Below are 17,644 nucleotides of genomic sequence, written 5' to 3' on the forward strand. Positions count from 1 at the left end.
AATAATTTCACAATATAGTGTATATAACTTTTCATTTCTATTTTTCAAGGAGTGATAGCCTTACCACCAACTCAAATATCACCCCTCTCAATAATGTTACAAATTTTCACCAACAATTCATTAGGGCATTTCTTAAAATTGGGACATCCATTCGCACTATTGAATTCTTCTATCAATATTATTTTTAGTGTAAAAGAATAAAAGCATCATATGGTTATAGCTACTAGGAAACATAATGCTCATTTAATAACATCTAGCAAGAGGATTTTATACATTGTTGATAAATGAGGAAACAATCCAAGGGGCTTCTCTAGGAACTAACACTTTTGGTTTTTCCTCGTGGTAGTATATTGAAAATGTCCTTTGTGACAACTATGCAATAACGATCTAAGGAAAACATCAATAAATTTGACTAACTATGACCCTAGAATAACGATACTTACTGTCTAATATTTGTTGGAATGATTGTTCCAACCTAATATGTTTCATCTATTGTTTGGTATATAGAGGAGTTTACATTCAGTTGGATGGAATGGAAGTTATTTTATGTCTAAACATGGCAATGCTTCCAGCTGCAATGCTAGTGCAAGGGATCATTCATCTTCTCAGCAAGAAGAAGCTAGTTCAAGAAACATGATGATGGGTACTACTATTAATACCTAGTTTGTTGCAGGTTCATAGAACATAGCAACTAACCATGAATATAGAAATTGGGTACCAATGAACCAACATCCAAATGGACCTAGGGGAATTACTTTTCTGATACTACATCTGTTACCACGTATGACTTGGGGATGACATCGTATTCCATTCGCACAAGCACCCAGGAGAAGTAGTGGTTCTTCTCAAACATAAGGCTTATCATCATCTATTTCTAGACATTCACAGGTTAGTCATTTTAATCCTCAAAGTGTTCATTCCTCTTCATCATATATGTGCATGTTCCATTAGTCACTGGCTTGAAAGTCCGAGAATATTTTAGATCAGCAACAAAATTGATGGAACGCCAAGGTGATGGGTTGGTAGGTGTACCATTTGGCTCACTACAATCAATTTCTGCTCAAAGTGATGGACACAAAAGAACAATGACTGATATTTCTAGTATGTACCTTACTAAGAGTTTTTAATGAAGCTCAGTTTTAGAGACAATGACTAGTATATTAATGGAATTTTTTATGTGGTTCTTCAATCTCTGAGGTGACTATAATTTTAGATTCCTCTCTTGATGAAATGATGTATCTATAGAGATCCTTGCTTGTAAAAGCAACTTGGGTTGTGGGATTTATAGGGAAAATTGGATTTCTCCCAACATAGTGAAGGAGGGCCGACATAGAGTAATTTTTATGAATCCCTATGAAGACAAATATTAATTAGAAATTTGGTTCAATCCTTGGAAGATAATCCTTACAAAATTCACCTGTTTAGTTTTTCCCTTGTCAAGAAAAATATAAATTATGAAAGCACTTGTTTGTATCCAATCTCTGTTTATGGAAAATGTTTATGCTCCTTACATTGTCATTGTGTGTGGTTCATGCTTGTTCCAAATTAGAAATATTAGGAAACTGCCATCAAAGCATTGCAATTAGCTTGATTGATCTCTTTGTGATACTGTAAGACTCTCCAAATTTATTTCAAAATAGTTTTTTTCATAGCGATTCTGATGTTGATTCTTATAATATTGTGTCCAAACGAGTTTCTGGGGACTTGTTATGAACAAACGTTTTCTAGTATGAGAAGTTGGCCTTAATTCTATTAAAATAGGAGACAAGCCTTGCATCCTTTGACCATTCAAACTGAATCAAGCTACAGGGAAAATTAATAGCTTTCCCTAAGATGATTTACTAAAAGAAACTTTGATCCCTTCTACAAATTAGAGAAATTATAAATTGTCAAACCACTAACAAAATTTCCAAGAAAAAAGCTAGAGTTTGACGACATGCCTTGCCATGTTTCTGGAATTGGAATGTAAGGAAGAAGTCGCAAACATTTTAGAGGGTTAGTTTCCTTGAGCCATTGAAACTTCCCACATAGATTCCTCCAAATTTGTGATGCACTAAAGCCTGTCTAAACCTCTACCTTCCATCATTGAACACATACGTTTTGGGTGCAAAAGGAGTAGCTTGAGGGCAAGGAATAACGAGAGCAGGGAGGTTTCCTCTAGAAGGAACTCAAAGATGTATGTGATACAAACCAATGAATACTAAAACACCTACAGATACCACAAACAAATTCACATAGAACCATAACCCAACCTAAACTTTTCCATTGCAAACAACCCTTAAACGAAGCTCCTTGATCTACCATTTCCAAGGTGTTTCGTTGATTTCTCTACATATAATAATTCATATTGATTATTATCCACATTAATATCCACTTTATTTTGAATTTAGAAAATCATTCTAAATTCCATCACCCTACCTTTTAATATTGTTCGAAGGTCTCGTGAATGGAGCCCCTTGAATTTCCATTTCCAATGTGCTTGGTTGGCTTGTTTTCATTGAGTACTGCATATTGATTGTTGTGAAGATTAGTATCCACTTTATTTTGAATTTAGGGGATCAGTATAAATTCCATTACCTCGCCTTTTAATAATGTTGTACAACTAAAGTGCAGAAGTTAACATATCCTAATGATCTGCCTCCTCATTCATTTCTCACTTGAAATAATCAGATTCATTTGAAAAGAGAGTGAATGTTGTTTGATTATGGAAAGGAGAGTCTTTCATATATACTTTTCTTGATTTGATTGGTCATTTGTTGCTTTTATGACAAGAGTATTCAAAATATTTCGAAGACCCCACGTGTATTAATGTTTCCTCTTAGACATTCTGGAGTTTTTGGTCAGAATCTAGCGAAAAAAAAGTTGGTCAAATCTTGATTGTGTTGTTTAAACTAGGTTTCCAAATACATATATGGATTTAACACCCTTAAAAACCCCTTAGGCACTTGGATTGTGGAAATTTCACAACTTAAAGTTATGATTCCAACAAATCCTTTTCAAATTTTAGGCAAATGAGACCAGAAAATAGGCCTCACAAAAACCTCCAAAATGTCTAATAGATAGACTATCGTTGAATAATAGGATATCTTATTTCCTCTAGGATCGTGAAAACCTGCCACACATGTTGTACCTGGTCTATTTAGCTTTCAAACTCATTGATCATTTTTTTTCTTTGGTCTTTTCATTTATGTTTGCTTGGTGGTAGTTATGTGATTATTTAACAAGAATTATATTCGGTACCATTTGGAAGCAATTATCTTACAAAACAAATGTGATCTAATCACAAATTAATTCTATGGGTTATCGTTGTTAGGTTTATATATATCCATTTCCTCTTGTATTTTTGATGTATCGAAATGTTTGTGCGGTAATTTGATAAGTAAAATAGGTTTTATAAAAGAAATTATTCTATATATAACAAAAGATGTTAATGTAACATACAAAAAAGATGTTAATGAAACAACTAATGTCGAGATATGGAATACTCAATCCATCTAAATGACTCACACAACTAGGACTCAAAATTCGTACCTGTTTCTTGCTTGAAAAATATTCTGCAAATATTTATGAGTGAGATCCACCGTATTTATGGATATATTTGTGGAAACAATTTTTATACCATGTAGTTAGCTTGTGTGAAAAAACTCTACTTTTTTTAACAAAAATACAAAATCTTTGAATATTATTTTCTGCAAGTATTTATGAGTATTTGTGCCATGCATTTAGCATGCTTGACAGGTCTCCAATTTTTTCTACAAAAATATAAATCTTTCATTTGAATGTTACTAGACTCTAGTGTGGGTAGATTACAAAAAATGGGTTTGAAAAAAGGATGGGGAAACAATGCAGAGAATATCTTGGATATGATTCATTTGTTGTTGGAGATCCTTCACGTACCTGATCCATCAACTTTGGAAATGTTTTTAGGAAGGATCCCTATGTCTTTCAATTTTGTGATTCTTTCATCTCGTGGTTATTTTGGGAAAGCAATTTTAGGAATTCCAAATGCTGGTGGATAGGTAGACATACTCTTTATAGTTTCACTTACCATTCCATGATATCTTGTCTTTATTTTTTTATTGTATTCTAAACTTTTGCTTTGATTTTTTTTTGTCTTTTAACTAAAAAATTGAAAATACTTGGTATCATATCCATGTAAACAACATCAAAAGCTTAAAGATAATATTAGTATTATAGTTGTCTTGTGTTAAACTATTTTTGGATTCAAAGTTTATAAATATAAAAGATAAAAGAAAATGCAAGGCCTTCATTTGATTGTTACCTGACTCTGGTGTGGGAAGGTTCTAGGAAATGTGATTGGAAAAAGGATGGGGAGACAAGCAGAGCATGGCTTGGATATGATTCATTTTCTATTGGACAACTTTTAGGTGCTCAAGCCATCAACTTTGGCAAATTTTTCTATTAGGGATTCCTATGCTTTTTAATGTTGTGATTCTTTCACCTCATTTGTTATTTTGGGAAGACAAATATTTTAGGAATGTTAGACAAGACATCGATGGACAGGTATTTTTTTTATAATTGCAATGTTCATTCCATGATATCATCCCTGTATTGTTTGATTGTATTTTGAACATTTTTTTTATTTTAACTATGCAATTCAAAATACTCTGTATCATGTCCATTTAAACAACAGCAAAAGCTTGAAGATGAAATTAGTATTACACAATATTGATTGAAATCCTTTTAGTTGTTTTGTGTTAAAATATTGTCATGACTATTAGAAAAGTTTAATTTCATGTTGTTATTTGAGCACATGTTGTTTATATACTCGACCAAGTTCGTGCATTAGATAATGAAATATTGTTGCGAATAAAATGACAAGGATTTAACATCGCATCTCATGTTATTTAGTTTCACAAGTTATCTGCAACTAGAGATTTTGAGCATGTAACTTAGTTGTCATGATTGTACCTTAAGCTTTCATTGAAGGTTGAATACTATGTTACTAAGGTTTTCTTTTCTATGGTGATGTTCTATTTTCTTTGTTTATATAGGTCATCTCGCCACATAATGGCCACTATCCCCCAACTGAAGAAAACTTGTTCAAGTTTATTACTTTTATGGGGGAAAATGGCTTTGAGATTGTTGATGTTGAGGTATATGTTGTATAAATATTTTATATTCTACTTTAGTTTATATTATAGTGTTCATAATATTTCATCTCTTACACTCTCCAATGTATCTTTTGTTTCAGAAAATGAACTCAGAACTCAATATTGATGGTAAGAAGAAAGAATTGATGAAAGAAGAGAAAAATAACATTGGAGAGACAAATGCAAAGAGAGAGAGAGAAGAGAACAGGTCTAGTGATACCCTTAGGGCCAATATATATCCTCCATAAGACACACACAGAGAATGATGGTCAAGTCTTCGGAGTTGGTGAATTCACCTGTAATTCCTTGGAAACACAATGATAATGTTTTGAAGTGTTGAAACAACATTTGATGTGTAAATTGTAGGCCAACCAATATTAAATTGGAAACTCATATTGTAATATTTGACATTTTATATAATATATTTTGTGATTGAAATTATTTATAGTTGCACTTGATATTGTTTAGTATTCTAATTAACAGATATAACTTTGCATTTTTATATTAGATGAACATGCACATTGTATGATTTTATTAAAATTTAGTCTCAAAATCATACTAATTAATTTGTTGGGTTGTGGTATATTCTTTCCATGACTAGCTTCCCTAGTTAACCATGGGGTTAGAGAGGGGGGCGGAGCGCCCCCATCTTTTCCTCAATTGCGCAACATGGGGGGTCACAAGGGGGGCGACAACTCCCCCTTGTATGGGGGGTTTGAGGGGGCAGTTAGGTCCGATCTACAGGGTCCGGGGCGGCACCTCGAGGAAACTGTTTTTGGACCCTATATTTGGTGGGCAGACCTACCTATGGTTTTCACACATGGTTTTGGGCATGATGGTTTTCAGTCCACGGTATTGGATGCTTTGGCATGTATATATATGTATTGTAACATTGAAAGGAAAATAATGAAAAATCAAGTTGGTAGTCCATGTTTTGGGATCCAGGGGAAAATATTTGTGTATATGCATTTTATGTCTTATGCTCTTGCATTGTTTATTTTCTGTGTTTTAGAATTTGTATGCACGTAATTGATGTACGGGGTTAAAACCTATGTTTGGTATTAGAGCTATTTTGGCTTCAAGTGTACGCCTTTGTCGATGAAGGGTTTCGATCGGGACTATGGTAGACCCTGTTCAGTGGGAGATCTACGGGATTGATTCTGGTGGTGAAAGAACATGGCGAGTAGTGGAAAGATAGAGCTCGAGAAATTTAATGGTCCGTGTTTTGAGTTATGGAAACTCAATATGGATGATCTATTGCTAGATAAAGATCACTGGATCACGGTAGATCTGGGTACTAAACCAATGGAGTGTCCGATGAAGAATGGAAGAAGTTGGATGGGAAGGCAAAGAGCACAATATGATTGTGTGTCTCAGATTCAATATTGTTGAATGTGTCAAGGGAATCTATGACTAAGGCTTTGTGGGACAATTTAGGGACTTTGTACCAGTCTAAGTGACTTGTGAATAAATTGTTGCTACGGAAAAATTTGTATGACCTGAGGATGAAAGATGGAGACTCAATGACAGAGCATCTGAACGCATTTAATACTGTCCTAAGTTAGTTATTATATGTTGACATTAAAATTTCAGATGAAGACAAGTGCATCAGTTTGATGTGTTCTCTACCAGATTTGTGGAATAGTCTGGTTACTGCAATAGGTAGCAATGCAACTTCCTTCCAGTTTGATGAAATAGTCTCATCCTTACTAATAGAGGAGATTAGACAGAAAAATATGGAGAGCCAGAACGGTGATGTCTTGTCTGCACGAGGATGTTCCCAAAACATAAACAAAAATAAGTCATCGAGTGGGAGGTCTAAATCTAGAGGGAGATCTAAATCTCAAGGAAAACCTATAAAGGTGTGCTAGAAATGCGGAAACGAAGGGAACTACAAAAGGGATTATAAATCTAAAGCTCCTGATAAAGGAAATGGATCTGATGATGCTCCTTCTACAGAGGTGAAAACCACCTCAAATGAAGGGGGGGATGTGTACCTGGCCTCTTCAAGTACACATGTAGATTGTGAGGCATGGTTGATTGACTCATTTGCATCCTTTCACTTCACTCTCCATAGAGAGTGGTTATGTGAGTATGAGAAATATGATGGTGGTGATGTCATCTTAGGGGATGACAGGAAGGCTAAAATATTTTTTCATGGAAAAGTTAAGTTTAATTTTCCAGGTGGAAGGATTAGAACACTTCTGGGTGTTTTGCATATTCCTGCATTGGCCAGAAATCTGATTTCTGTAAGCAAGTTGGATGATGAAGGTATAAAAACAGTGTTCGAGAAGGATACCTACAAGATGGTTCGGGGAGCACTCGTATTGATGCGGGGTGTTTGGATTGGAACTCTGTACAAGATGCAAGGTAAAAGTGTTGTTGATGGGTGTAATGGTTCTATGGTTCCTTAAAGTGGAGCAGAAAATCTAGTGGTCTATGGAGAAAAGACTATGCTATGGCATCAAAGGCTTCGACACATTGGAGAAAAGGACCTGCAAATAATTCATAATAAATGTATGGTAGAAGGTATGACTAATAGCTCTCTAGATTTTGATTTCTGTGAAAATTATGTATATGGGAAGCAAAATCGGGTGAGTTTCCCTCTTGTGGTAAGACGGTGAAATAGATATTAGAGCTTGTGCATAGTGATGTGTTTGGACCTATGAAGATTCCATCACTCGATAAGTCTGTGTACTATCTACCATTTATAAATGACTTCTCAAGGAATACATGGATATATTTCCTTAAGAAGAAATCTGGAGTCTTTGATAGGTTTAAATAATTTAAGGCTCTGGTGGAAAACTAGACATAGAAGAAGATAAAGGTGCTAAGGATAGATAATGGTTGAGATTTTTACAAGAAGGAATTCGAAGAATTCTGTAAGAAATGTGGTATAGCACGGTAGAAGACTACTCCATACATGTCTGAGTAAAATGGAGTTGTAAAAAGAATGAAAAATATGTTGATGGAAAGGGAAAGAATCATGCTCAGTGGTGTCACGTTAGGATAGGAATTCTGGGTAGAGGCGGTGGAGACTACATGTTACCTAGTGAATAGATCACCTTCATCAGCATTGGAGGATAAGACACCACAAGAGATATGGACTGGTAAGAAACCCTTTTTTTCACATCTGAGGGTATTTGGATGTGATGCATATGTAAATGTTCCAAAGGACAAAAGAATAAAATTTGATAGTAAATCTGAAAAATGCATCTTTATTGGGTATAAGGATGGTTTAAAGGGTTATAAACGTTGGAACCCAGTAACAAGGAAGGTTGTGTACAACCAAGATGTGGTGTTCAGTGATGTGAAATATGTTATTAAACATGAAGTCCAACCAAAGGAACCTGAGAGGATAGAGTTTGAGCTAAAGGAAGAAGAATCAAACTCTACAGTAGAAGAGGAATCAGAAGATGAACATCCACAAGCTCCGTTGTGAGAAGATCAGTTTGAGAAAGAGGGCAGCCAAAAAGATTTAGTCCATCTCATTTATGTTCAAATTTTTCTTTATCTATTACTGATGATGATCCCATAAATGTGAAGGAAGCAGTAGATTCAAAGGATGGAAAACTATATAAAGAGGCCATGGTTGATGAAATGACATCTTTGCACAAAAATGAGGCTTGGGATCTGGTGGATTTGTTGGCTGGAAGGAAACCCATTGGCAAAAAATGGGTGTTCAAGAAGAAGACAAATGCGAAAGGAAAGGTGGAGAAATACAAAGCTCTATTTCTAGCAAAAGGTTATTCCCAGGTGCCGGGAATTGATTTTGGTGATATTTTTTCTCTTGTTGCCAAGGTAGCTTCTATTGGATTACTTTTATCTGTTACTATTGCTTTTGATTTTGAGGTAGAACAGATGGATGTGAAGAAAACATTTCTTCATGGGGATCTAGAAGAGGAGATCTACATGAAGCAAGCTGAAGGCTTTGTGGTGAACAATAAGAAAGAACTGGTATGCAAGTTAAATAAGTTTTTGTATGGGTTAAAACACTCACCAAGGATGTGGTATCAAATATTTGATACATTTATAAGGGGACTTGGCTTCAGTAGATGCAAAGCATATCACTGTGTGTATTTTAAATTAATTAGTGACCGTGTTATTTATTTGGTCTTGTATGTGGATGGTATGTTGCTGGTTGGAAATGACAAAGAAATTATCGAAGATTTGGAGACCCAATTGTCCTCCAAATTCAACATGAAATATCTTGGTGCTGCAAACTATATTTTGGGCATGGAAATTAAAAGAGATCAAGCAAAGAGGAAGCTTTGGTTAAACCAGAGGAAGTATGTCGAGACAACACTACAAAGGTTTAATATGCATGATAGTAAATCAGCAAAGGTTCCTAGTCCTATAGGTGTAAAGTTATGTATTGAACAATGTCTCAAGACAAAAGAAGAGGAAGAGGACATGTCTCATGTTCCATATGCAAGGACAGTCGGTAGCCTAATGTATGCAATGGTCTGTACTAGACCAAAATTTGCACATGCAGTGGGAGTATTAAGTAGGTTTATGTCAAAACCAATGAAGGAGCATTGGATATGAGTGAAGCGGGTTTTCAGATATTTGTGTGGCACTAGTGATTATGGTTTCTGCTACCAAATAAGACTAGGATTGGACAAAGTATTAGATATTCGTGGCTTTGTTGATGTAGATTGGGCTGGAGATATGGATCAGAGAAGATGTACAAGTGTGTATGTGTTTAAACTATTTGGAGGTGCAGTCAGTTGGATGAGTAAGAAACAATTTGTGGTGGCACTATCAACTACAGAGGCAGAATACACGGTAGCCACTCATGCAAGTAAGGAAGCAGTCTGGTTGTAGATATTATGTTCAAGTATGGAGTTAGTACATGGAGCTATAAGAATATATTGTGATAACCAAAGTGAAATTTCTTGGAAAAGAACCCTTCTTACCATTCAAAGACAAAGCACATTGATGTTCAGTATCACTTTGTGAGGGATATGATAGAAGAGAAAAAGGTGTTGCTAGTAAAGGTGGACATTTTGAAGAATATTGTAGATGCATTGGCAAAATATGTGAGCTCTGAGAAGTTCTCTTGGTGTAGAGAAACAATGGGTGTTGCAGGGCTAGATAAATGACTAAGCTCTCCTGTGGCCCCCTATGGAAAGAAAACAACAAGTGGGGGAATGTTGGGCTCTGTTATATTCTTCCAATGACTACCTGCCCTAGTTAACTGGGGATTAGAGGGGGGGGGGTGGGGGAAGGGTGGGGGGGGGGGGGGGGGGGGGGGGAAGCCCCACCTTTGTTGTGCCAATTTCATAGCTAGGGGGTCATAGGGTGTTTGAGGGGGGCAGTTAGCCCCCCTCTACGAGGTCCAGGGAAGCACCACGGGGAAATCTTTTTTGGACCCTATATTAGGTGTGTGGACCTACCTATGCTTTTGTGCATGCTTTTCGCACATGGTTTTGGGTGCTATGGTTTTCAGTCCATGGTATTGGATGCTTCAGCATGTATATATATGTACTGTAACATTGAAAGGAAAATAAAGAAAAATCAAGCTAGTATATGTGTTTTATGTGTTATGCTTTCACATTGTTTATTTTATGGGTTTTATGTGTTATGCTCTCACATTGTTTATTCTCTATGTTTTATGTGTTATGCTCTTGCATTGTTTATTTTCTGTGTCTTATAATTCGTATGCATGTAATTTCTGTACATGCTGATTAATAATGGATATAAAAAATTAATATAAAACTACTAAATTAGTCGTTTATACAATGAATATGAAACTACCAAAAAATGATAAAGGACTATTCCAAATGATAATTTTTTTTATTACAAATGAGGACTAAATTTTTTGTATATATGACTATTAGTATTTAATTTACAGTATCTTATAACATGACAATGAATTAGTCATATTTATTTGGCCATTAATTGGTTTCAAACGATGACAAAAATTTGCATATAGTTCTTTAGTAATTAATTGGTTTTCTGGGGTGACGGTATAGTAGTATATTTTGTTCTATATTTGGTCATTCATTGTCACAATTAATGACTAAAGCAATAAATAAATTTATGACCAAATTTATGACTAAATATACTACTAGATGACGAAGTTGAGACAACCAATTAATGACTAAGCTAAAAATGACTAAAAGTTGGTCACATTATAAGATACTGCAAATTGGCTACAATTGGTCACCGACTTCAAAATGGTCATTTACATGCAAATTTTAGTCATTGCTTTTGTAACTAATTAGTTATTTTGTAATAGTGATAGGAGGTAATATAATATACCTTCAAGGAATAATACAAAAAGATTTTGGTCGCAAAGTGAAACTAAACAAGTTGATATGTCAAGAAAACGAGAGCCTAGCCAATCACAAAAACCACCTTTGTAGTGTTGGGGCTACGAGTGGCCACCCTATTATAAAAACTACCCTCACTATACTAGAATAGAGAAAGTTTCTAATATTAAAGTAACCTCTACATTGGAAGAGGTAATGAGAAATATACCAAGAATTAATGTTGTGTTGGACAATCATTAGGCTAATTATCAACCTATAATGATATAACTCAAAGGTAAAATAACTAAACAAGTTTTTTCTAATTTGATAGACCCGGGTGTAAGCCTGAATTATGTTAGCCCAAAAATAGTTGATTTATGCCATTTGTAACTTGTTAAATTTAAAAATCCCTGATTTGTACAACTAGCTATGGCAGCTAAAAGAAGAATGACTGCTAAAGTAGAGAACTGTCCTATTGAAATAGAAGGACAATAGATTAAGGTAAATTTATATTTGTTTCCTTTAGGATCTTATGATGTACTAATTGGAATGGACTTCTTATAAGAACATTGGTCATTGGTGAACTGTAAAGAAAAAACCATTAGTTTCCTCATTAAAGTGGTGGTTCAACAAGAAATTTAGGGAATTTAAATATCCATTAAATTATGACCTATCATAGCTAAATAGTTAAGCAAATCCAAGCGAAAAGGCTATCAGATTTACATTATGTAAGTTGGAATATTGATTCTAAGGATACAATACCTTCCTTGGAGAACATACGAGTTATGCGAGAGTTTGTTGATGTATTTCCTGAGGAAATTTGACGGTTCCCCCCAAGAGGGATATTGAATTTACTCTAGTATTTGTTGGGTCCCTATAATACTAGTGATTACCCCATTACTATTGTAGTTTCATCCCTTATTAATATTGTTGTGCCCCTATTATCCCCATATTGTTATTAGTGTGCCCCATAGAATCCCTCCATTGTTATTTTTCTGGCTTTATATTATTATTGTTAGGTTGGCTGGGTTATATTGTGACTCTTTAGACTCCTATATATAGAAAGGAGGTTTTGTCATTTGAATCATCCAAGACTTGTTCATTTATGTAATGTAAACGAGGTTTCCCCCTCGAAGAGGCTGAATTCTAAGGCGTTGATCTATCTTCTCTATCTTTTCTTGAGTTGGCTTCATAACATCTGGTATCAGAGCTTTGGATTCTAGGGTTTCGCTGCTCCAAATAGGTCATCGTGGCATTTTTGCTATAACTTTTTTTCTGCAATGTTTTAGAAGCTAACAAAAAAAACCCATTTGAGAATACATTGCGCTAAACCTCGGGTCCGAAGTTCAGAGCTTTTTACGCTATATTTACAGAGATATGATCTGAGGAATTCGGTCTTTTTGCAGACTCTTGAATTACATTCCAAACATGTGACCTGGGGAAAATTGTCATAACTTTCTCTCTGAGAATCGGATTGAAATTTCGTAAGAAGTTATAGAAATACAAAAAACTATAGTTTCTTGTAGATATTTTTCAGAGCTAAATGTAAAAACAGTGACTTGTGGCACGTCGTACAAGTTCGCTCTGCTGAACTAGTCTATAATCAAGTCACTGTGTGAGATTTGGCATAACTCTTCCTTGGAGAATCCAAATTGGGTCAGACTGGTGGCATTGGAAAGCTACTGCAAGTTGCAATTTTAGAGTTGGATGATCAGAAAGTACAGAGATACATCAGAGGCAATATCAAGCTCCCACAAAGTGAAAAAAGGTGTGTAGATTTTTTTAAATTTTTGTTTAAGCTTGGTTTGAAAACTTATTTTGAAGGAATTCAAAGGGCATAGTAGAGCATTATTATTGGTAACTGATGCCCCAAGGAAAGAAAATGCAAACACCTAGTAAGCAACCTAAAATCTCTAGCATGACTGATAAAAAAAAGGAAGAAATGCTACATGATATATCAAAATTACAGGAACAAGTGCAACAAATGTCACTCTCACAAAAGCTAACAGAAGCTAAGATAAATGGCATGGAATCTAAAATAAAGGGCATGGAAGCTAAGATGGATGATTTGAAGATAGATTTGAAGACATATTTGAAGAGAGACATGGCAGATTTGAGGACAGATTTGAAGACAGACATGGAAGATTTGAAGACAGATTTGACATATTTCTACAAGAAATACTTACTAATGGTGAAAAGGTAGTAAAGGAAACTCATGATGTGAACAAAAGAAATGTTAATCATGATTTCTTAGACTCTAATGTGGGATCAAAGACCCACCATATTCCAAAAATTGATATGAGGAAGTTTGATGGCAAGGATCCCGCAACATGGATATTACAGATGGAGCAATTTTTCGATCTTAATAATGTGCAAAACACACAAAAGGTACGTATTGAAACTTTATATTTGGAACCAAATCAGTTTGTATGGTATCAATGGCTTTTCTCTTGTAAACAAATTATCACTTGGGTAAATTTTACGGAAGAATTGACAGCGCATTATGAGGATACAAAAAGCAACACTTTTTTTAGCCAATTGATAAGTCTCAAACAAAAGGGTTCAATAATGGAGCACATTGAGGAGTTCCAAAGATTGAACATAAGGGTAAAAAATATTCCAAAGGAGCATAGGATTGATGCGTTCATAGGGCCTTTAAAGGATAATATCCAACATGATGTTCGCCTTTGGGAACCTGATTAATTAGAGAAGGCATTCAGGTTAGCAAGAAAAATGGAAAGCAAAATTATGGCAACCAGGAAGCATACCACTCACAACTATAAAGATGAAAGTGTTGTTGCCCCTAGTCTTCCACAACCTATAAGGTTGACACCACAACAATTGGAAGAAAAAAGAGAAAAAGGGCTTTGTTACAGTTGTGATAGAAAATACAGTAAAGGTCATAAGTGTGCTGAGAAGAAATTATTCTACATAGATTGTGAAGAGGAAGAAGAAAAGGAGCAAGAAAGGTCAAAAGAAGAGGATATACTCCAGGAACAAAGCCTAGATAAATAATAAATGAATCCGACCATATCTTGTAATGCATTGGCGGGAATTACCACTCCTTAAACCATCAAGATAGAAGGACAAATCAAGAAGAAAAAGGTAATAGTTTTGATTGATTCAGGAAGTACCCACAATTTTATTCATTGTAAGGTAGCAAAAGAATTGAATTGCTTCTTATATCTAGCACCAGAGTGTCAAGTGATGGTTGCAAATGGAGGAACAATAAATTGCTTTGGAAAGTGCCATAATATCAAGCTATCGATGGGAGAATATGTATTGAGTAACCCAATGCTTTCCATTCCAATGGGAGGTGTTCATGTTGTACTAGGAGTCCAATGGCTACAATCCTTGGGTACAATAGCTTTTAATTTTCAAGAACTTTTCATGAAATTTTCTGTGGAAGGAAAGGAAGTTGAATTAAGGGGTATTGCAGGGAAACCGGGAAAGATAATCAGCTCTAATAGTATGACAAAGCTTCTAAAAAAGGAACAAAGGGGTGTAATTGCACAATTATGTTCGCTAGATGTTTCCACATTGCAATCATCTATTTCTCTAGATCTCGAAAAAGTCTTGGACAATCATTCCAAGGTATTTGAGACTCCCAAAGGTCTCCCACCTATTTGTGATCATGATCATGCTATTCATCTTATTCCAGGAAGTGTTCCTCCAAACATCAGGCCGTACAGATATCCCTATGCCCAAAAGAGTGAAACTGAACGTATGGTTGCAGAAATGCTAGAGGCTGGTATAATTCAACCGAGTCAAAGTTCTTTCTCTGCTCCAGTAGTATTAGTGCACAAGAAGGATGGATCATGGCGCATGTGTCCAGATTATAGGGAGCTCAACAAGCTCACTATTAAAGATAAGTTTCCCATTCTCATCATTGATGAATTACTGGATGAATTGCATGGATCAATTTACTTCACCAAGTTGCATCTTCATTCAGGATATCATCAAATCAGAATGAAGACTGAAGACATTCTGAAAATAGCATTTAGAACTCATGAGGGTCATTATTAATTTTTGGTCATGCCTTTTGGCCTTACCAATACACCTTCAACATTTCAAGGTTTGACGAATTCCATTTTCAAATCATTCCTTAGAAAATTTGTGTTAGTATTTTTTGATGATATAGTAATCTACAACAAGTCTTGGAAGGATCATGTTGAACATGTTCATAGGGTGCTACAACTATTGGAGGAGAAACAATTATATGCAAAAAGATTCCAATGTTTCTTTGGAGTACAAGAGATGGAATATCTGGGTCATATTGTATCTCGTGAAGGAGTTAAGGTAGACCCTAGCAAAACTAAAGCGATTAAGAAATTGAAAATCCCCACATCCATAAAGAATTTGCGAGGATTTCTCGGGTTGACAGGGTATTATCACAACTTTGTTAAGAATTATGGGAGAATAGCAGCACCTCTAACAACATTATTGAAGAAAGACACATTTTCATGGACTCCAGAAGCAACAAAGGCCTTCGAACATCTTAAAGAGGCAATGTGCCAAGCACCGGTCTTAGCTACACCGAACTTCACAAAAACCTTTATTGTGGAATGTGATGCTTCAGGAAATGGAATTGGTGTGGTTTTAATGCAAGATGAAAGACCCATTTCTTTTGAAAGTTGTCCAATCAAGGGAAAGTTTTTACACAAAGCTATTTATGAGAAGGAAATGTTGGCAATACTCCATGCACTTAAGAAATGGTGACCCTACCTAATGGGAAGACACTTCAAGGTAAAAACGGATCATGATAGCCTTAAACACTTTTTAGAATAAAGATTATCCTCTGAAGAGAAACAAAAGTGGGTCACAAAGATGTTGGGTTATGATTTTGAAATCATCTACAAAAAAGGGAAGCAAAACGTGGTGGCAGATGCACTCTCAAGAAAGGATGAGGATGTGGAAGCATTGTTGTGCGCCATTTCTATTATCCAACCAGATTGGATAAACGAAGAAAGGGAGGAATGGAAGAATGATGAAGAAGTGTGGGCACTTATTCGAAAGTTACAACAAGATTCCAGTAAGTCTGATATATTTAGCTGGCGAAATGATTCTTTATGGTACAAAGATCACTTATACCTCTGTAAGAATTCCCAACTAAAACAAAAGATTCTTATGGAATTGCACACTTCTCCCTTAGGAGGGCACTCAGGATTTTTAAAAACTTACCACAAGGTTAAGAAGGAATTTTTTTTGGGACGGCCTTAAATCAGATATTAAAAAATTTGTGGCGGAATGTTTGGTTTTCCAACAAAATAAAGTTGAAACAATTAAGACACTGGGTCTATTGTAACCTTTATCCATTCCAAGCCAACGTTGGGAGGAGGTTTCAATGGATTTTATCACAGGTTTACCCAAGTCTGAGGGAAAGAGTGTCATCATGGTGGTAGTTGACAGACTTACCAAGTATGCACACTTTTGTGCATTATCACATCCATTTAAAAACAGTACAGTTTCTACTGCATTGATGGAAACAATTCAAAAGCTACATGGAAACCCAAAGATTATTGTTCATCCTCAATCTAATGGGAAAACTGAGATAGTAAACAAATGTTTGGAAGGATATCTTCATTGCTTTGTATCTAATAAATGGACACAATGGTTCAAATGGTTTCCTCTGGCTAAATGGTGGTATAACACTTTGTTACACAGTAATTTGTCACCGTTGGTCACCGTCCCTGTTACCCCTTTCCCGCACGTTGGAGGACTCATTTTGGGACTTGTGAGCAGTGACATAACTTAAAAACACTTGCATTATGTTCCCCTCAGTATGGAATTCATGTGCCTTGAAGACACCTCCTGCAAAATATCCCTAAAAAGTGCCTTTTTTCCATTGGCGCAGTTCCACAATGTAACACCCGCGACCATTGGCGCTCTGTCATAGAGTAATACTCGCGCCAACCAAGTTTGGAAAGGATTTTTGACAAACGCGCCTGGATGTTTTTTCCCTTCATTATCATGCAGTCTTTTGGGGATAAAGCTGACCTTCTAATCTATCCATAGTGGCTTTTTAGAGATAATGCCAATCCATAATGAGTGTCTGGATGCATTGTATCTTCTCCCCTTCTCCATCTATAAAAGTCCATCCTCATGCATTTGACAAGCTAGTTCTTGAGTTCTAAAGTATTGGTGATAGTGCCGATAATACTTGTCTTGAGTGAGGTTATGCTGCCGGAAGTCTGAGCTATGTATCTATAAGCAAAGAGAGAGAAAGGTCTATTGCAAGGGATATGTAGCTGCTCACCCAGCCAGAGGAGAGAT

Source organism: Pinus tabuliformis, chromosome 2_1 (genome assembly GCF_031772625.1).
Source record: "Pinus tabuliformis cultivar Carrire ecotype Pingquan chromosome 2_1, CPIR1, whole genome shotgun sequence".
Lineage (NCBI taxonomy): Eukaryota > Viridiplantae > Streptophyta > Pinopsida > Pinales > Pinaceae > Pinus > Pinus tabuliformis.